Below are 19355 nucleotides of genomic sequence, written 5' to 3'. Positions count from 1 at the left end.
CTGAAGGGATCTCCCCTTTTAATCCCATTATTTCAACACCTGTTGGACAATGCATGAGTGATAATGAGCTCATTGATTAAATGCAATTAATGAATAGATTGCCACCTCTTGTTGTGTGTCGTCTGTGTTTCTGTGTTTCCGGCATTTCACATTGGAACACCTCATTCACCTTCCTTGTCTTCTCTCCGCCCTCCCTTTTAGGTAAGTTAAAGAGCTGCACCTGAGCCAGCCACTGATTGATTGATTGATTGATTGATTGATTGATTGATTGATTGATTGATTGATTGATTGATTGATGCAGCACAACAGTCAAATAGTGGAGTGGAGTAGGGGAACAGCAAACAGCCAATAAAGCAGCCCGCCCGCTCGCCTGCCCGCCACAATGGACCTACCTGTGTACACTAGATGGATGTGATGGAATGTACTGTCGTCCCTACATTTCAAGAAGAAGTAAGAATTGCAGTTGCAACAAAGCCTTGCTTGCCTACAAAGAGAGCAGCAATTTGGATTTGTTACTATGTTACCTAGAAGAATAACAAACTGTGCAAGGATGGAGGTTGTAGGAGCAAGGAGAAGTTGTCTGTAAAGTTGGTGGATGCCTATTTTCCATTTTGCAGTCCCTTGTCTCCCTCTTGTGGCCTCCTGGAGGCAACTAGCTGTGCAAAAAAAAGACAGCCTGGCGGCCGGCTGTTGCAGTGTTGCCCTCTCAGGCAACACTGAGTGACTGACTGAGCCTCACCGTCTTATATAAAGTTCAGACGGAACTTTGCACGTGTCATAGTGGAGCCCTCAGGATTCCAGAGCCAGCTTTCTGACATCATAATGGGGCCTCAGAGATAAAAGCCTGGGCCCAGGCAGTGTTGGTCAGTGCTGCTCAGCAGGCAGCACTGGACTGGACTGGATTACAGCTGATACAAGGTGTGAAGGAACAAGGGGTGGCTGTGGGCATGCACTTGCTGCCGCTGCCAGTGTTTATCTGCATGGCAGCAGGGCATTTGGGCGTTGCCAGGAAGGCGTTTTTATGTAGATTCCTCCTCTTTCAGCACTGCATTGTGGTGCAAGCAAAAGAAGCAAATCCTGTCTGGCTTCCTCTCCGGCTTTTCTCGTGTAGCTGTGAGTGTGTGAGCCTGCAGGGCCCCATGGAATTGCCTAGAAGTAGGCTGAATCGCTGCAAGGGCTGAACAGCAGTATCGGGCAGGCTCGGGCAACGCGCGGCCCGTTCGGGTTATCGCTTCTCGGCCTTTTGGCTAAGATCAAGTGTAGTATCTGTTCTTATCAGTTTAATATCTGATACGTCCCCTATCTGGGGACCATATATTAAATGGATTTTTAGAACGGGGAGATGGAACTAGAGCTTGCTCTGTCCACTCCACGCATTGACCTGGTATTGCAGTATTTCCAGGACCGGTGCACCCTTTCCTTATGTGTTGACTAAAAGCAGATTCCAAAAGTGTTTTTTGTCTTTGCTATTGTTTCTGTCTTTCTGAAGGGATCTCCCCTTTTAATCCCATTATTTCAACACCTGTTGGACAATGCATGAGTGATAATGAGCTCATTGATTAAATGCAATTAATGAATAGATTGCCACCTCTTGTTGTGTGTCGTCTGTGTTTCTGTGTTTCCGGCATTTCACATTGGAACACCTCATTCACCTTCCTTGTCTTCTCTCCGCCCTCCCTTTTAGGTAAGTTAAAGAGCTGCACCTGAGCCAGCCACTGATTGATTGATTGATTGATTGATTGATTGATTGATTGATTGATTGATTGATGCAGCACAACAGTCAAATAGTGGAGTGGAGTAGGGGAACAGCAAACAGCCAATAAAGCAGCCCGCCCGCTCGCCTGCCCGCCACAATGGACCTACCTGTGTACACTAGATGGATGTGATGGAATGTACTGTCGTCCCTACATTTCAAGAAGAAGTAAGAATTGCAGTTGCAACAAAGCCTTGCTTGCCTACAAAGAGAGCAGCAATTTGGATTTGTTACTATGTTACCTAGAAGAATAACAAACTGTGCAAGGATGGAGGTTGTAGGAGCAAGGAGAAGTTGTCTGTAAAGTTGGTGGATGCCTATTTTCCATTTTGCAGTCCCTTGTCTCCCTCTTGTGGCCTCCTGGAGGCAACTAGCTGTGCAAAAAAAAGACAGCCTGGCGGCCGGCTGTTGCAGTGTTGCCCTCTCAGGCAACACTGAGTGACTGACTGAGCCTCACCGTCTTATATAAAGTTCAGACGGAACTTTGCACGTGTCATAGTGGAGCCCTCAGGATTCCAGAGCCAGCTTTCTGACATCATAATGGGGCCTCAGAGATAAAAGCCTGGGCCCAGGCAGTGTTGGTCAGTGCTGCTCAGCAGGCAGCACTGGACTGGACTGGATTACAGCTGATACAAGGTGTGAAGGAACAAGGGGTGGCTGTGGGCATGCACTTGCTGCCGCTGCCAGTGTTTATCTGCATGGCAGCAGGGCATTTGGGCGTTGCCAGGAAGGCGTTTTTATGTAGATTCCTCCTCTTTCAGCACTGCATTGTGGTGCAAGCAAAAGAAGCAAATCCTGTCTGGCTTCCTCTCCGGCCTTTATTCACCTCCCGTGTAGCTGTGAGTGTGTGAGCCTGCAGGGCCCCATGGAATTGCCTAGAAGTAGGCTGAATCGCTGCAAGGGCTGAACAGCAGTATCGGGCAGGCTCGGGCAACGCGCGGCCCGTTCGGGTTATCGCTTCTCGGCCTTTTGGCTAAGATCAAGTGTAGTATCTGTTCTTATCAGTTTAATATCTGATACGTCCCCTATCTGGGGACCATATATTAAATGGATTTTTAGAACAGGGAGATGGAAATAGAGCTTGCTCTGTCCACTCCACGCATTGACCTGGTATTGCAGTATTTCCAGGACCGGTGCACCCTTTCCTTATGTGTTGACTAAAAGCAGATTCCAAAAGTGTTTTTTGTCTTTGCTATTGTTTCTGTCTTTCTGAAGGGATCTCCCCTTTTAATCCCATTATTTCAACACCTGTTGGACAATGCATGAGTGATAATGAGCTCATTGATTAAATGCAATTAATGAATAGATTGCCACCTCTTGTTGTGTGTCGTCTGTGTTTCTGTGTTTCCGGCATTTCACATTGGAACACCTCATTCACCTTCCTTGTCTTCTCTCCGCCCTCCCTTTTAGGTAAGTTAAAGAGCTGCACCTGAGCCAGCCACTGATTGATTGATTGATTGATTGATTGATTGATTGATTGATTGATGCAGCACAACAGTCAAATAGTGGAGTGGAGTAGGGGAACAGCAAACAGCCAATAAAGCAGCCCGCCCGCTCGCCTGCCCGCCACAATGGACCTACCTGTGTACACTAGATGGATGTGATGGAATGTACTGTCGTCCCTACATTTCAAGAAGAAGTAAGAATTGCAGTTGCAACAAAGCCTTGCTTGCCTACAAAGAGAGCAGCAATTTGGATTTGTTACTATGTTACCTAGAAGAATAACAAACTGTGCAAGGATGGAGGTTGTAGGAGCAAGGAGAAGTTGTCTGTAAAGTTGGTGGATGCCTATTTTCCATTTTGCAGTCCCTTGTCTCCCTCTTGTGGCCTCCTGGAGGCAACTAGCTGTGCAAAAAAAAGACAGCCTGGCGGCCGGCTGTTGCAGTGTTGCCCTCTCAGGCAACACTGAGTGACTGACTGAGCCTCACCGTCTTATATAAAGTTCAGACGGAACTTTGCACGTGTCATAGTGGAGCCCTCAGGATTCCAGAGCCAGCTTTCTGACATCATAATGGGGCCTCAGAGATAAAAGCCTGGGCCCAGGCAGTGTTGGTCAGTGCTGCTCAGCAGGCAGCACTGGACTGGACTGGATTACAGCTGATACAAGGTGTGAAGGAACAAGGGGTGGCTGTGGGCATGCACTTGCTGCCGCTGCCAGTGTTTATCTGCATGGCAGCAGGGCATTTGGGCGTTGCCAGGAAGGCGTTTTTATGTAGATTCCTCCTCTTTCAGCACTGCATTGTGGTGCAAGCAAAAGAAGCAAATCCTGTCTGGCTTCCTCTCCGGCCTTTATTCACCTCCCGTGTAGCTGTGAGTGTGTGAGCCTGCAGGGCCCCATGGAATTGCCTAGAAGTAGGCTGAATCGCTGCAAGGGCTGAACAGCAGTATCGGGCAGGCTCGGGCAACGCGCGGCCCGTTCGGGTTATCGCTTCTCGGCCTTTTGGCTAAGATCAAGTGTAGTATCTGTTCTTATCAGTTTAATATCTGATACGTCCCCTATCTGGGGACCATATATTAAATGGATTTTTAGAACAGGGAGATGGAAATAGAGCTTGCTCTGTCCACTCCACGCATTGACCTGGTATTGCAGTATTTCCAGGACCGGTGCACCCTTTCCTTATGTGTTGACTAAAAGCAGATTCCAAAAGTGTTTTTTGTCTTTGCTATTGTTTCTGTCTTTCTGAAGGGATCTCCCCTTTTAATCCCATTATTTCAACACCTGTTGGACAATGCATGAGTGATAATGAGCTCATTGATTAAATGCAATTAATGAATAGATTGCCACCTCTTGTTGTGTGTCGTCTGTGTTTCTGTGTTTCCGGCATTTCACATTGGAACACCTCATTCACCTTCCTTGTCTTCTCTCCGCCCTCCCTTTTAGGTAAGTTAAAGAGCTGCACCTGAGCCAGCCACTGATTGATTGATTGATTGATTGATTGATTGATTGATTGATTGATTGATTGATGCAGCATAACAGTCAAATAGTGGAGTGGAGTAGGGGAACAGCAAACAGCCAATAAAGCAGCCCGCCCGCTCGCCTGCCCGCCACAATGGACCTACCTGTGTACACTAGATGGATGTGATGGAATGTACTGTCGTCCCTACATTTCAAGAAGAAGTAAGAATTGCAGTTGCAACAAAGCCTTGCTTGCCTACAAAGAGAGCAGCAATTTGGATTTGTTACTATGTTACCTAGAAGAATAACAAACTGTGCAAGGATGGAGGTTGTAGGAGCAAGGAGAAGTTGTCTGTAAAGTTGGTGGATGCCTATTTTCCATTTTGCAGTCCCTTGTCTCCCTCTTGTGGCCTCCTGGAGGCAACTAGCTGTGCAAAAAAAAGACAGCCTGGCGGCCGGCTGTTGCAGTGTTGCCCTCTCAGGCAACACTGAGTGACTGACTGAGCCTCACCGTCTTATATAAAGTTCAGACGGAACTTTGCACGTGTCATAGTGGAGCCCTCAGGATTCCAGAGCCAGCTTTCTGACATCATAATGGGGCCTCAGAGATAAAAGCCTGGGCCCAGGCAGTGTTGGTCAGTGCTGCTCAGCAGGCAGCACTGGACTGGACTGGATTACAGCTGATACAAGGTGTGAAGGAACAAGGGGTGGCTGTGGGCATGCACTTGCTGCCGCTGCCAGTGTTTATCTGCATGGCAGCAGGGCATTTGGGCGTTGCCAGGAAGGCGTTTTTATGTAGATTCCTCCTCTTTCAGCACTGCATTGTGGTGCAAGCAAAAGAAGCAAATCCTGTCTGGCTTCCTCTCCGGCCTTTATTCACCTCCCGTGTAGCTGTGAGTGTGTGAGCCTGCAGGGCCCCATGGAATTGCCTAGAAGTAGGCTGAATCGCTGCAAGGGCTGAACAGCAGTATCGGGCAGGCTCGGGCAACGCGCGGCCCGTTCGGGTTATCGCTTCTCGGCCTTTTGGCTAAGATCAAGTGTAGTATCTGTTCTTATCAGTTTAATATCTGATACGTCCCCTATCTGGGGACCATATATTAAATGGATTTTTAGAACAGGGAGATGGAAATAGAGCTTGCTCTGTCCACTCCACGCATTGACCTGGTATTGCAGTATTTCCTTATGTGTTGACTAAAAGCAGATTCCAAAAGTGTTTTTTGTCTTTGCTATTGTTTCTGTCTTTCTGAAGGGATCTCCCCTTTTAATCCCATTATTTCAACACCTGTTGGACAATGCATGAGTGATAATGAGCTCATTGATTAAATGCAATTAATGAATAGATTGCCACCTCTTGTTGTGTGTCGTCTGTGTTTCTGTGTTTCCGGCATTTCACATTGGAACACCTCATTCACCTTCCTTGTCTTCTCTCCGCCCTCCCTTTTAGGTAAGTTAAAGAGCTGCACCTGAGCCAGCCACTGATTGATTGATTGATTGATTGATTGATTGATTGATTGATGCAGCACAACAGTCAAATAGTGGAGTGGAGTAGGGGAACAGCAAACAGCCAATAAAGCAGCCCGCCCGCTCGCCTGCCCGCCACAATGGACCTACCTGTGTACACTAGATGGATGTGATGGAATGTACTGTCGTCCCTACATTTCAAGAAGAAGTAAGAATTGCAGTTGCAACAAAGCCTTGCTTGCCTACAAAGAGAGCAGCAATTTGGATTTGTTACTATGTTACCTAGAAGAATAACAAACTGTGCAAGGATGGAGGTTGTAGGAGCAAGGAGAAGTTGTCTGTAAAGTTGGTGGATGCCTATTTTCCATTTTGCAGTCCCTTGTCTCCCTCTTGTGGCCTCCTGGAGGCAACTAGCTGTGCAAAAAAAAGACAGCCTGGCGGCCGGCTGTTGCAGTGTTGCCCTCTCAGGCAACACTGAGTGACTGACTGAGCCTCACCGTCTTATATAAAGTTCAGACGGAACTTTGCACGTGTCATAGTGGAGCCCTCAGGATTCCAGAGCCAGCTTTCTGACATCATAATGGGGCCTCAGAGATAAAAGCCTGGGCCCAGGCAGTGTTGGTCAGTGCTGCTCAGCAGGCAGCACTGGACTGGACTGGATTACAGCTGATACAAGGTGTGAAGGAACAAGGGGTGGCTGTGGGCATGCACTTGCTGCCGCTGCCAGTGTTTATCTGCATGGCAGCAGGGCATTTGGGCGTTGCCAGGAAGGCGTTTTTATGTAGATTCCTCCTCTTTCAGCACTGCATTGTGGTGCAAGCAAAAGAAGCAAATCCTGTCTGGCTTCCTCTCCGGCCTTTATTCACCTCCCGTGTAGCTGTGAGTGTGTGAGCCTGCAGGGCCCCATGGAATTGCCTAGAAGTAGGCTGAATCGCTGCAAGGGCTGAACAGCAGTATCGGGCAGGCTCGGGCAACGCGCGGCCCGTTCGGGTTATCGCTTCTCGGCCTTTTGGCTAAGATCAAGTGTAGTATCTGTTCTTATCAGTTTAATATCTGATACGTCCCCTATCTGGGGACCATATATTAAATGGATTTTTAGAACAGGGAGATGGAAATAGAGCTTGCTCTGTCCACTCCACGCATTGACCTGGTATTGCAGTATTTCCAGGACCGGTGCACCCTTTCCTTATGTGTTGACTAAAAGCAGATTCCAAAAGTGTTTTTTGTCTTTGCTATTGTTTCTGTCTTTCTGAAGGGATCTCCCCTTTTAATCCCATTATTTCAACACCTGTTGGACAATGCATGAGTGATAATGAGCTCATTGATTAAATGCAATTAATGAATAGATTGCCACCTCTTGTTGTGTGTCGTCTGTGTTTCTGTGTTTCCGGCATTTCACATTGGAACACCTCATTCACCTTCCTTGTCTTCTCTCCGCCCTCCCTTTTAGGTAAGTTAAAGAGCTGCACCTGAGCCAGCCACTGATTGATTGATTGATTGATTGATTGATTGATTGATTGATTGATTGATTGATTGATTGATTGATTGATTGATTGATGCAGCACAACAGTCAAATAGTGGAGTGGAGTAGGGGAACAGCAAACAGCCAATAAAGCAGCCCGCCCGCTCGCCTGCCCGCCACAATGGACCTACCTGTGTACACTAGATGGATGTGATGGAATGTACTGTCGTCCCTACATTTCAAGAAGAAGTAAGAATTGCAGTTGCAACAAAGCCTTGCTTGCCTACAAAGAGAGCAGCAATTTGGATTTGTTACTATGTTACCTAGAAGAATAACAAACTGTGCAAGGATGGAGGTTGTAGGAGCAAGGAGAAGTTGTCTGTAAAGTTGGTGGATGCCTATTTTCCATTTTGCAGTCCCTTGTCTCCCTCTTGTGGCCTCCTGGAGGCAACTAGCTGTGCAAAAAAAAGACAGCCTGGCGGCCGGCTGTTGCAGTGTTGCCCTCTCAGGCAACACTGAGTGACTGACTGAGCCTCACCGTCTTATATAAAGTTCAGACGGAACTTTGCACGTGTCATAGTGGAGCCCTCAGGATTCCAGAGCCAGCTTTCTGACATCATAATGGGGCCTCAGAGATAAAAGCCTGGGCCCAGGCAGTGTTGGTCAGTGCTGCTCAGCAGGCAGCACTGGACTGGACTGGATTACAGCTGATACAAGGTGTGAAGGAACAAGGGGTGGCTGTGGGCATGCACTTGCTGCCGCTGCCAGTGTTTATCTGCATGGCAGCAGGGCATTTGGGCGTTGCCAGGAAGGCGTTTTTATGTAGATTCCTCCTCTTTCAGCACTGCATTGTGGTGCAAGCAAAAGAAGCAAATCCTGTCTGGCTTCCTCTCCGGCCTTTATTCACCTCCCGTGTAGCTGTGAGTGTGTGAGCCTGCAGGGCCCCATGGAATTGCCTAGAAGTAGGCTGAATCGCTGCAAGGGCTGAACAGCAGTATCGGGCAGGCTCGGGCAACGCGCGGCCCGTTCGGGTTATCGCTTCTCGGCCTTTTGGCTAAGATCAAGTGTAGTATCTGTTCTTATCAGTTTAATATCTGATACGTCCCCTATCTGGGGACCATATATTAAATGGATTTTTAGAACAGGGAGATGGAAATAGAGCTTGCTCTGTCCACTCCACGCATTGACCTGGTATTGCAGTATTTCCAGGACCGGTGCACCCTTTCCTTATGTGTTGACTAAAAGCAGATTCCAAAAGTGTTTTTTGTCTTTGCTATTGTTTCTGTCTTTCTGAAGGGATCTCCCCTTTTAATCCCATTATTTCAACACCTGTTGGACAATGCATGAGTGATAATGAGCTCATTGATTAAATGCAATTAATGAATAGATTGCCACCTCTTGTTGTGTGTCGTCTGTGTTTCTGTGTTTCCGGCATTTCACATTGGAACACCTCATTCACCTTCCTTGTCTTCTCTCCGCCCTCCCTTTTAGGTAAGTTAAAGAGCTGCACCTGAGCCAGCCACTGATTGATTGATTGATTGATTGATTGATTGATTGATTGATTGATTGATTGATTGATTGATGCAGCACAACAGTCAAATAGTGGAGTGGAGTAGGGGAACAGCAAACAGCCAATAAAGCAGCCCGCCCGCTCGCCTGCCCGCCACAATGGACCTACCTGTGTACACTAGATGGATGTGATGGAATGTACTGTCGTCCCTACATTTCAAGAAGAAGTAAGAATTGCAGTTGCAACAAAGCCTTGCTTGCCTACAAAGAGAGCAGCAATTTGGATTTGTTACTATGTTACCTAGAAGAATAACAAACTGTGCAAGGATGGAGGTTGTAGGAGCAAGGAGAAGTTGTCTGTAAAGTTGGTGGATGCCTATTTTCCATTTTGCAGTCCCTTGTCTCCCTCTTGTGGCCTCCTGGAGGCAACTAGCTGTGCAAAAAAAAGACAGCCTGGCGGCCGGCTGTTGCAGTGTTGCCCTCTCAGGCAACACTGAGTGACTGACTGAGCCTCACCGTCTTATATAAAGTTCAGACGGAACTTTGCACGTGTCATAGTGGAGCCCTCAGGATTCCAGAGCCAGCTTTCTGACATCATAATGGGGCCTCAGAGATAAAAGCCTGGGCCCAGGCAGTGTTGGTCAGTGCTGCTCAGCAGGCAGCACTGGACTGGACTGGATTACAGCTGATACAAGGTGTGAAGGAACAAGGGGTGGCTGTGGGCATGCACTTGCTGCCGCTGCCAGTGTTTATCTGCATGGCAGCAGGGCATTTGGGCGTTGCCAGGAAGGCGTTTTTATGTAGATTCCTCCTCTTTCAGCACTGCATTGTGGTGCAAGCAAAAGAAGCAAATCCTGTCTGGCTTCTAGCTGTGAGTGTGTGAGCCTGCAGGGCCCCATGGAATTGCCTAGAAGTAGGCTGAATCGCTGCAAGGGCTGAACAGCAGTATCGGGCAGGCTCGGGCAACGCGCGGCCCGTTCGGGTTATCGCTTCTCGGCCTTTTGGCTAAGATCAAGTGTAGTATCTGTTCTTATCAGTTTAATATCTGATACGTCCCCTATCTGGGGACCATATATTAAATGGATTTTTAGAACGGGGAGATGGAACTAGAGCTTGCTCTGTCCACTCCACGCATTGACCTGGTATTGCAGTATTTCCAGGACCGGTGCACCCTTTCCTTATGTGTTGACTAAAAGCAGATTCCAAAAGTGTTTTTTGTCTTTGCTATTGTTTCTGTCTTTCTGAAGGGATCTCCCCTTTTAATCCCATTATTTCAACACCTGTTGGACAATGCATGAGTGATAATGAGCTCATTGATTAAATGCAATTAATGAATAGATTGCCACCTCTTGTTGTGTGTCGTCTGTGTTTCTGTGTTTCCGGCATTTCACATTGGAACACCTCATTCACCTTCCTTGTCTTCTCTCCGCCCTCCGTTTTAGGTAAGTTAAAGAGCTGCACCTGAGCCAGCCACTGATTGATTGATTGATTGATTGATTGATTGATTGATTGATTGATTGATTGATTGATTGATTGATGCAGCACAACAGTCAAATAGTGGAGTGGAGTAGGGGAACAGCAAACAGCCAATAAAGCAGCCCGCCCGCTCGCCTGCCCGCCACAATGGACCTACCTGTGTACACTAGATGGATGTGATGGAATGTACTGTCGTCCCTACATTTCAAGAAGAAGTAAGAATTGCAGTTGCAACAAAGCCTTGCTTGCCTACAAAGAGAGCAGCAATTTGGATTTGTTACTATGTTACCTAGAAGAATAACAAACTGTGCAAGGATGGAGGTTGTAGGAGCAAGGAGAAGTTGTCTGTAAAGTTGGTGGATGCCTATTTTCCATTTTGCAGTCCCTTGTCTCCCTCTTGTGGCCTCCTGGAGGCAACTAGCTGTGCAAAAAAAAGACAGCCTGGCGGCCGGCTGTTGCAGTGTTGCCCTCTCAGGCAACACTGAGTGACTGACTGAGCCTCACCGTCTTATATAAAGTTCAGACGGAACTTTGCACGTGTCATAGTGGAGCCCTCAGGATTCCAGAGCCAGCTTTCTGACATCATAATGGGGCCTCAGAGATAAAAGCCTGGGCCCAGGCAGTGTTGGTCAGTGCTGCTCAGCAGGCAGCACTGGACTGGACTGGATTACAGCTGATACAAGGTGTGAAGGAACAAGGGGTGGCTGTGGGCATGCACTTGCTGCCGCTGCCAGTGTTTATCTGCATGGCAGCAGGGCATTTGGGCGTTGCCAGGAAGGCGTTTTTATGTAGATTCCTCCTCTTTCAGCACTGCATTGTGGTGCAAGCAAAAGAAGCAAATCCTGTCTGGCTTCCTCTCCGGCCTTTATTCACCTCCCGTGTAGCTGTGAGTGTGTGAGCCTGCAGGGCCCCATGGAATTGCCTAGAAGTAGGCTGAATCGCTGCAAGGGCTGAACAGCAGTATCGGGCAGGCTCGGGCAACGCGCGGCCCGTTCGGGTTATCGCTTCTCGGCCTTTTGGCTAAGATCAAGTGTAGTATCTGTTCTTATCAGTTTAATATCTGATACGTCCCCTATCTGGGGACCATATATTAAATGGATTTTTAGAACAGGGAGATGGAAATAGAGCTTGCTCTGTCCACTCCACGCATTGACCTGGTATTGCAGTATTTCCAGGACCGGTGCACCCTTTCCTTATGTGTTGACTAAAAGCAGATTCCAAAAGTGTTTTTTGTCTTTGCTATTGTTTCTGTCTTTCTGAAGGGATCTCCCCTTTTAATCCCATTATTTCAACACCTGTTGGACAATGCATGAGTGATAATGAGCTCATTGATTAAATGCAATTAATGAATAGATTGCCACCTCTTGTTGTGTGTCGTCTGTGTTTCTGTGTTTCCGGCATTTCACATTGGAACACCTCATTCACCTTCCTTGTCTTCTCTCCGCCCTCCCTTTTAGGTAAGTTAAAGAGCTGCACCTGAGCCAGCCACTGATTGATTGATTGATTGATTGATTGATTGATTGATTGATTGATTGATTGATTGATTGATTGATTGATTGATTGATGCAGCACAACAGTCAAATAGTGGAGTGGAGTAGGGGAACAGCAAACAGCCAATAAAGCAGCCCGCCCGCTCGCCTGCCCGCCACAATGGACCTACCTGTGTACACTAGATGGATGTGATGGAATGTACTGTCGTCCCTACATTTCAAGAAGAAGTAAGAATTGCAGTTGCAACAAAGCCTTGCTTGCCTACAAAGAGAGCAGCAATTTGGATTTGTTACTATGTTACCTAGAAGAATAACAAACTGTGCAAGGATGGAGGTTGTAGGAGCAAGGAGAAGTTGTCTGTAAAGTTGGTGGATGCCTATTTTCCATTTTGCAGTCCCTTGTCTCCCTCTTGTGGCCTCCTGGAGGCAACTAGCTGTGCAAAAAAAAGACAGCCTGGCGGCCGGCTGTTGCAGTGTTGCCCTCTCAGGCAACACTGAGTGACTGACTGAGCCTCACCGTCTTATATAAAGTTCAGACGGAACTTTGCACGTGTCATAGTGGAGCCCTCAGGATTCCAGAGCCAGCTTTCTGACATCATAATGGGGCCTCAGAGATAAAAGCCTGGGCCCAGGCAGTGTTGGTCAGTGCTGCTCAGCAGGCAGCACTGGACTGGACTGGATTACAGCTGATACAAGGTGTGAAGGAACAAGGGGTGGCTGTGGGCATGCACTTGCTGCCGCTGCCAGTGTTTATCTGCATGGCAGCAGGGCATTTGGGCGTTGCCAGGAAGGCGTTTTTATGTAGATTCCTCCTCTTTCAGCACTGCATTGTGGTGCAAGCAAAAGAAGCAAATCCTGTCTGGCTTCCTCTCCGGCCTTTATTCACCTCCCGTGTAGCTGTGAGTGTGTGAGCCTGCAGGGCCCCATGGAATTGCCTAGAAGTAGGCTGAATCGCTGCAAGGGCTGAACAGCAGTATCGGGCAGGCTCGGGCAACGCGCGGCCCGTTCGGGTTATCGCTTCTCGGCCTTTTGGCTAAGATCAAGTGTAGTATCTGTTCTTATCAGTTTAATATCTGATACGTCCCCTATCTGGGGACCATATATTAAATGGATTTTTAGAACAGGGAGATGGAAATAGAGCTTGCTCTGTCCACTCCACGCATTGACCTGGTATTGCAGTATTTCCAGGACCGGTGCACCCTTTCCTTATGTGTTGACTAAAAGCAGATTCCAAAAGTGTTTTTTGTCTTTGCTATTGTTTCTGTCTTTCTGAAGGGATCTCCCCTTTTAATCCCATTATTTCAACACCTGTTGGACAATGCATGAGTGATAATGAGCTCATTGATTAAATGCAATTAATGAATAGATTGCCACCTCTTGTTGTGTGTCGTCTGTGTTTCTGTGTTTCCGGCATTTCACATTGGAACACCTCATTCACCTTCCTTGTCTTCTCTCCGCCCTCCCTTTTAGGTAAGTTAAAGAGCTGCACCTGAGCCAGCCACTGATTGATTGATTGATTGATTGATTGATTGATTGATTGATTGATTGATTGATTGATGCAGCACAACAGTCAAATAGTGGAGTGGAGTAGGGGAACAGCAAACAGCCAATAAAGCAGCCCGCCCGCTCGCCTGCCCGCCACAATGGACCTACCTGTGTACACTAGATGGATGTGATGGAATGTACTGTCGTCCCTACATTTCAAGAAGAAGTAAGAATTGCAGTTGCAACAAAGCCTTGCTTGCCTACAAAGAGAGCAGCAATTTGGATTTGTTACTATGTTACCTAGAAGAATAACAAACTGTGCAAGGATGGAGGTTGTAGGAGCAAGGAGAAGTTGTCTGTAAAGTTGGTGGATGCCTATTTTCCATTTTGCAGTCCCTTGTCTCCCTCTTGTGGCCTCCTGGAGGCAACTAGCTGTGCAAAAAAAAGACAGCCTGGCGGCCGGCTGTTGCAGTGTTGCCCTCTCAGGCAACACTGAGTGACTGACTGAGCCTCACCGTCTTATATAAAGTTCAGACGGAACTTTGCACGTGTCATAGTGGAGCCCTCAGGATTCCAGAGCCAGCTTTCTGACATCATAATGGGGCCTCAGAGATAAAAGCCTGGGCCCAGGCAGTGTTGGTCAGTGCTGCTCAGCAGGCAGCACTGGACTGGACTGGATTACAGCTGATACAAGGTGTGAAGGAACAAGGGGTGGCTGTGGGCATGCACTTGCTGCCGCTGCCAGTGTTTATCTGCATGGCAGCAGGGCATTTGGGCGTTGCCAGGAAGGCGTTTTTATGTAGATTCCTCCTCTTTCAGCACTGCATTGTGGTGCAAGCAAAAGAAGCAAATCCTGTCTGGCTTCTAGCTGTGAGTGTGTGAGCCTGCAGGGCCCCATGGAATTGCCTAGAAGTAGGCTGAATCGCTGCAAGGGCTGAACAGCAGTATCGGGCAGGCTCGGGCAACGCGCGGCCCGTTCGGGTTATCGCTTCTCGGCCTTTTGGCTAAGATCAAGTGTAGTATCTGTTCTTATCAGTTTAATATCTGATACGTCCCCTATCTGGGGACCATATATTAAATGGATTTTTAGAACAGGGAGATGGAAATAGAGCTTGCTCTGTCCACTCCACGCATTGACCTGGTATTGCAGTATTTCCTTATGTGTTGACTAAAAGCAGATTCCAAAAGTGTTTTTTGTCTTTGCTATTGTTTCTGTCTTTCTGAAGGGATCTCCCCTTTTAATCCCATTATTTCAACACCTGTTGGACAATGCATGAGTGATAATGAGCTCATTGATTAAATGCAATTAATGAATAGATTGCCACCTCTTGTTGTGTGTCGTCTGTGTTTCTGTGTTTCCGGCATTTCACATTGGAACACCTCATTCACCTTCCTTGTCTTCTCTCCGCCCTCCCTTTTAGGTAAGTTAAAGAGCTGCACCTGAGCCAGCCACTGATTGATTGATTGATTGATTGATTGATTGATTGATTGATTGATGCAGCACAACAGTCAAATAGTGGAGTGGAGTAGGGGAACAGCAAACAGCCAATAAAGCAGCCCGCCCGCTCGCCTGCCCGCCACAATGGACCTACCTGTGTACACTAGATGGATGTGATGGAATGTACTGTCGTCCCTACATTTCAAGAAGAAGTAAGAATTGCAGTTGCAACAAAGCCTTGCTTGCCTACAAAGAGAGCAGCAATTTGGATTTGTTACTATGTTACCTAGAAGAATAACAAACTGTGCAAGGATGGAGGTTGTAGGAGCAAGGAGAAGTTGTCTGTAAAGTTGGTGGATGCCTATTTTCCATTTTGCAGTCCCTTGTCTCCCTCTTGTGGCCTCCTGGAGGCAACTAGCTGTGCAAAAAAAAGACAGCCTGGCGGCCGGCTGTTGCAGTGTTGCCCTCTCAGGCAACACTGAGTGACTGACTGAGCCTCACCGTCTTATATAAAGTTCAGACGGAACTTTGCACGTGTCATAGTGGAGCCCTCAGGATTCCAGAGCCAGCTTTCTGACATCATAATGGGGCCTCAGAGATAAAAGCCTGGGCCCAGGCAGTGTTGGTCAGTGCTGCTCAGCAGGCAGCACTGGACTGGACTGGATTACAGCTGATACAAGGTGTGAAGGAACAAGGGGTGGCTGTGGGCATGCACTTGCTGCCGCTGCCAGTGTTTATCTGCATGGCAGCAGGGCATTTGGGCGTTGCCAGGAAGGCGTTTTTATGTAGATTCCTCCTCTTTCAGCACTGCATTGTGGTGCAAGCAAAAGAAGCAAATCCTGTCTGGCTTCCTCTCCGGCCTTTATTCACCTCCCGTGTAGCTGTGAGTGTGTGAGCCTGCAGGGCCCCATGGAATTGCCTAGAAGTAGGCTGAATCGCTGCAAGGGCTGAACAGCAGTATCGGGCAGGCTCGGGCAACGCGCGGCCCGTTCGGGTTATCGCTTCTCGGCCTTTTGGCTAAGATCAAGTGTAGTATCTGTTCTTATCAGTTTAATATCTGATACGTCCCCTATCTGGGGACCATATATTAAATGGATTTTTAGAACAGGGAGATGGAAATAGAGCTTGCTCTGTCCATTCCACGCATTGACCTGGTATTGCAGTATTTCCAGGACCGGTGCACCCTTTCCTTATGTGTTGACTAAAAGCAGATTCCAAAAGTGTTTTTTGTCTTTGCTATTGTTTCTGTCTTTCTGAAGGGATCTCCCCTTTTAATCCCATTATTTCAACACCTGTTGGACAATGCATGAGTGATAATGAGCTCATTGATTAAATGCAATTAATGAATAGATTGCCACCTCTTGTTGTGTGTCGTCTGTGTTTCTGTGTTTCCGGCATTTCACATTGGAACACCTCATTCACCTTCCTTGTCTTCTCTCCGCCCTCCCTTTTAGGTAAGTTAAAGAGCTGCACCTGAGCCAGCCACTGATTGATTGATTGATTGATTGATTGATTGATTGATTGATTGATTGATTGATTGATTGATTGATTGATTGATGCAGCACAACAGTCAAATAGTGGAGTGGAGTAGGGGAACAGCAAACAGCCAATAAAGCAGCCCGCCCGCTCGCCTGCCCGCCACAATGGACCTACCTGTGTACACTAGATGGATGTGATGGAATGTACTGTCGTCCCTACATTTCAAGAAGAAGTAAGAATTGCAGTTGCAACAAAGCCTTGCTTGCCTACAAAGAGAGCAGCAATTTGGATTTGTTACTATGTTACCTAGAAGAATAACAAACTGTGCAAGGATGGAGGTTGTAGGAGCAAGGAGAAGTTGTCTGTAAAGTTGGTGGATGCCTATTTTCCATTTTGCAGTCCCTTGTCTCCCTCTTGTGGCCTCCTGGAGGCAACTAGCTGTGCAAAAAAAAGACAGCCTGGCGGCCGGCTGTTGCAGTGTTGCCCTCTCAGGCAACACTGAGTGACTGACTGAGCCTCACCGTCTTATATAAAGTTCAGACGGAACTTTGCACGTGTCATAGTGGAGCCCTCAGGATTCCAGAGCCAGCTTTCTGACATCATAATGGGGCCTCAGAGATAAAAGCCTGGGCCCAGGCAGTGTTGGTCAGTGCTGCTCAGCAGGCAGCACTGGACTGGACTGGATTACAGCTGATACAAGGTGTGAAGGAACAAGGGGTGGCTGTGGGCATGCACTTGCTGCCGCTGCCAGTGTTTATCTGCATGGCAGCAGGGCATTTGGGCGTTGCCAGGAAGGCGTTTTTATGTAGATTCCTCCTCTTTCAGCACTGCATTGTGGTGCAAGCAAAAGAAGCAAATCCTGTCTGGCTTCTAGCTGTGAGTGTGTGAGCCTGCAGGGCCCCATGGAATTGCCTAGAAGTAGGCTGAATCGCTGCAAGGGCTGAACAGCAGTATCGGGCAGGCTCGGGCAACGCGCGGCCCATTCGGGTTATCGCTTCTCGGCCTTTTGGCTAAGATCAAGTGTAGTATCTGTTCTTATCAGTTTAATATCTGATACGTCCCCTATCTGGGGACCATATATTAAATGGATTTTTAGAACGGGGAGATGGAACTAGAGCTTGCTCTGTCCACTCCACGCATTGACCTGGTATTGCAGTATTTCCAGGACCGGTGCACCCTTTCCTTATGTGTTGACTAAAAGCAGATTCCAAAAGTGTTTTTTGTCTTTGCTATTGTTTCTGTCTTTCTGAAGGGATCTCCCCTTTTAATCCCATTATTTCAACACCTGTTGGACAATGCATGAGTGATAATGAGCTCATTGATTAAATGCAATTAATGAATAGATTGCCACCTCTTGTTGTGTGTCGTCTGTGTTTCTGTGTTTCCGGCATTTCACATTGGAACACCTCATTCACCTTCCTTGTCTTCTCTCCGCCCTCCCTTTTAGGTAAGTTAAAGAGCTGCACCTGAGCCAGCCACTGATTGATTGATTGATTGATTGATTGATTGATTGATTGATTGATTGATTGATTGATTGATTGATTGATTGATGCAGCACAACAGTCAAATAGTGGAGTGGAGTAGGGGAACAGCAAACAGCCAATAAAGCAGCCCGCCCGCTCGCCTGCCCGCCACAATGGACCTACCTGTGTACACTAGATGGATGTGATGGAATGTACTGTCGTCCCTACATTTCAAGAAGAAGTAAGAATTGCAGTTGCAACAAAGCCTTGCTTGCCTACAAAGAGAGCAGCAATTTGGATTTGTTACTATGTTACCTAGAAGAATAACAAACTGTGCAAGGATGGAGGTTGTAGGAGCAAGGAGAAGTTGTCTGTAAAGTTGGTGGATGCCTATTTTCCATTTTGCAGTCCCTTGTCTCCCTCTTGTGGCCTCCTGGAGGCAACTAGCTGTGCAAAAAAAAGACAGCCTGGCGGCCGGCTGTTGCAGTGTTGCCCTCTCAGGCAACACTGAGTGACTGACTGAGCCTCACCGTCTTATATAAAGTTCAGACGGAACTTTGCACGTGTCATAGTGGAGCCCTCAGGATTCCAGAGCCAGCTTTCTGACATCATAATGGGGCCTCAGAGATAAAAGCCTGGGCCCAGGCAGTGTTGGTCAGTGCTGCTCAGCAGGCAGCACTGGACTGGACTGGATTACAGCTGATACAAGGTGTGAAGGAACAAGGGGTGGCTGTGGGCATGCACTTGCTGCCGCTGCCAGTGTTTATCTGCATGGCAGCAGGGCATTTGGGCGTTGCCAGGAAGGCGTTTTTATGTAGATTCCTCCTCTTTCAGCACTGCATTGTGGTGCAAGCAAAAGAAGCAAATCCTGTCTGGCTTCCTCTCCGGCCTTTATTCACCTCCCGTGTAGCTGTGAGTGTGTGAGCCTGCAGGGCCCCATGGAATTGCCTAGAAGTAGGCTGAATCGCTGCAAGGGCTGAACAGCAGTATCGGGCAGGCTCGGGCAACGCGCGGCCCGTTCGGGTTATCGCTTCTCGGCCTTTTGGCTAAGATCAAGTGTAGTATCTGTTCTTATCAGTTTAATATCTGATACGTCCCCTATCTGGGGACCATATATTAAATGGATTTTTAGAACAGGGAGATGGAAATAGAGCTTGCTCTGTCCACTCCACGCATTGACCTGGTATTGCAGTATTTCCAGGACCGGTGCACCCTTTCCTTATGTGTTGACTAAAAGCAGATTCCAAAAGTGTTTTTTGTCTTTGCTATTGTTTCTGTCTTTCTGAAGGGATCTCCCCTTTTAATCCCATTATTTCAACACCTGTTGGACAATGCATGAGTGATAATGAGCTCATTGATTAAATGCAATTAATGAATAGATTGCCACCTCTTGTTGTGTGTCGTCTGTGTTTCTGTGTTTCCGGCATTTCACATTGGAACACC

General features: G+C 47.6%; 13 non-coding genes across 13 annotated transcripts; all 13 read left to right on the top strand.

Moving 5' to 3' along the window:
* Positions 1–1227: 1227 nt before the first annotated feature.
* LOC142692961 (U2 spliceosomal RNA) lies at positions 1228–1418 on the top strand. Its single transcript, XR_012861350.1, has one exon. It is a non-coding gene; the product is annotated as a U2 spliceosomal RNA (small nuclear RNA).
* Positions 1419–2706: 1288 nt separating this feature from the next.
* On the top strand, positions 2707–2897 carry LOC142692936 (U2 spliceosomal RNA). The gene has a single exon (XR_012861327.1). It is a non-coding gene; the product is annotated as a U2 spliceosomal RNA (small nuclear RNA).
* A 1280-nt stretch (positions 2898–4177) lies between these two features.
* LOC142692934 (U2 spliceosomal RNA) lies at positions 4178–4368 on the top strand. Its single transcript, XR_012861325.1, has one exon. It is a non-coding gene; the product is annotated as a U2 spliceosomal RNA (small nuclear RNA).
* Positions 4369–5656: 1288 nt separating this feature from the next.
* Positions 5657–5847, top strand: LOC142692932 (U2 spliceosomal RNA). Its single transcript, XR_012861324.1, has one exon. It is a non-coding gene; the product is annotated as a U2 spliceosomal RNA (small nuclear RNA).
* A 1256-nt stretch (positions 5848–7103) lies between these two features.
* Positions 7104–7294, top strand: LOC142692922 (U2 spliceosomal RNA). Its single transcript, XR_012861315.1, has one exon. It is a non-coding gene; the product is annotated as a U2 spliceosomal RNA (small nuclear RNA).
* Positions 7295–8606: 1312 nt separating this feature from the next.
* LOC142692910 (U2 spliceosomal RNA) lies at positions 8607–8797 on the top strand. Its single transcript, XR_012861304.1, has one exon. It is a non-coding gene; the product is annotated as a U2 spliceosomal RNA (small nuclear RNA).
* Positions 8798–10066: 1269 nt separating this feature from the next.
* LOC142692949 (U2 spliceosomal RNA) lies at positions 10067–10257 on the top strand. Its single transcript, XR_012861339.1, has one exon. It is a non-coding gene; the product is annotated as a U2 spliceosomal RNA (small nuclear RNA).
* Positions 10258–11557: 1300 nt separating this feature from the next.
* LOC142692898 (U2 spliceosomal RNA) lies at positions 11558–11748 on the top strand. Its single transcript, XR_012861293.1, has one exon. It is a non-coding gene; the product is annotated as a U2 spliceosomal RNA (small nuclear RNA).
* Positions 11749–13060: 1312 nt separating this feature from the next.
* LOC142692886 (U2 spliceosomal RNA) lies at positions 13061–13251 on the top strand. Its single transcript, XR_012861282.1, has one exon. It is a non-coding gene; the product is annotated as a U2 spliceosomal RNA (small nuclear RNA).
* Positions 13252–14516: 1265 nt separating this feature from the next.
* Positions 14517–14707, top strand: LOC142692931 (U2 spliceosomal RNA). The gene has a single exon (XR_012861323.1). It is a non-coding gene; the product is annotated as a U2 spliceosomal RNA (small nuclear RNA).
* Positions 14708–15967: 1260 nt separating this feature from the next.
* On the top strand, positions 15968–16158 carry LOC142692912 (U2 spliceosomal RNA). Its single transcript, XR_012861306.1, has one exon. It is a non-coding gene; the product is annotated as a U2 spliceosomal RNA (small nuclear RNA).
* Positions 16159–17439: 1281 nt separating this feature from the next.
* On the top strand, positions 17440–17630 carry LOC142692937 (U2 spliceosomal RNA). Its single transcript, XR_012861328.1, has one exon. It is a non-coding gene; the product is annotated as a U2 spliceosomal RNA (small nuclear RNA).
* A 1308-nt stretch (positions 17631–18938) lies between these two features.
* On the top strand, positions 18939–19129 carry LOC142692872 (U2 spliceosomal RNA). The gene has a single exon (XR_012861271.1). It is a non-coding gene; the product is annotated as a U2 spliceosomal RNA (small nuclear RNA).
* Positions 19130–19355: the final 226 nt, after the last annotated feature.

Source organism: Rhinoderma darwinii (assembly GCF_050947455.1).
Source record: "Rhinoderma darwinii isolate aRhiDar2 chromosome 5 unlocalized genomic scaffold, aRhiDar2.hap1 SUPER_5_unloc_40, whole genome shotgun sequence".
Lineage (NCBI taxonomy): Eukaryota > Metazoa > Chordata > Amphibia > Anura > Rhinodermatidae > Rhinoderma > Rhinoderma darwinii.
The sequence above is the reverse complement of the archived record's forward strand: the minus strand, read 5'-3'. Positions and strand labels throughout refer to the sequence as shown.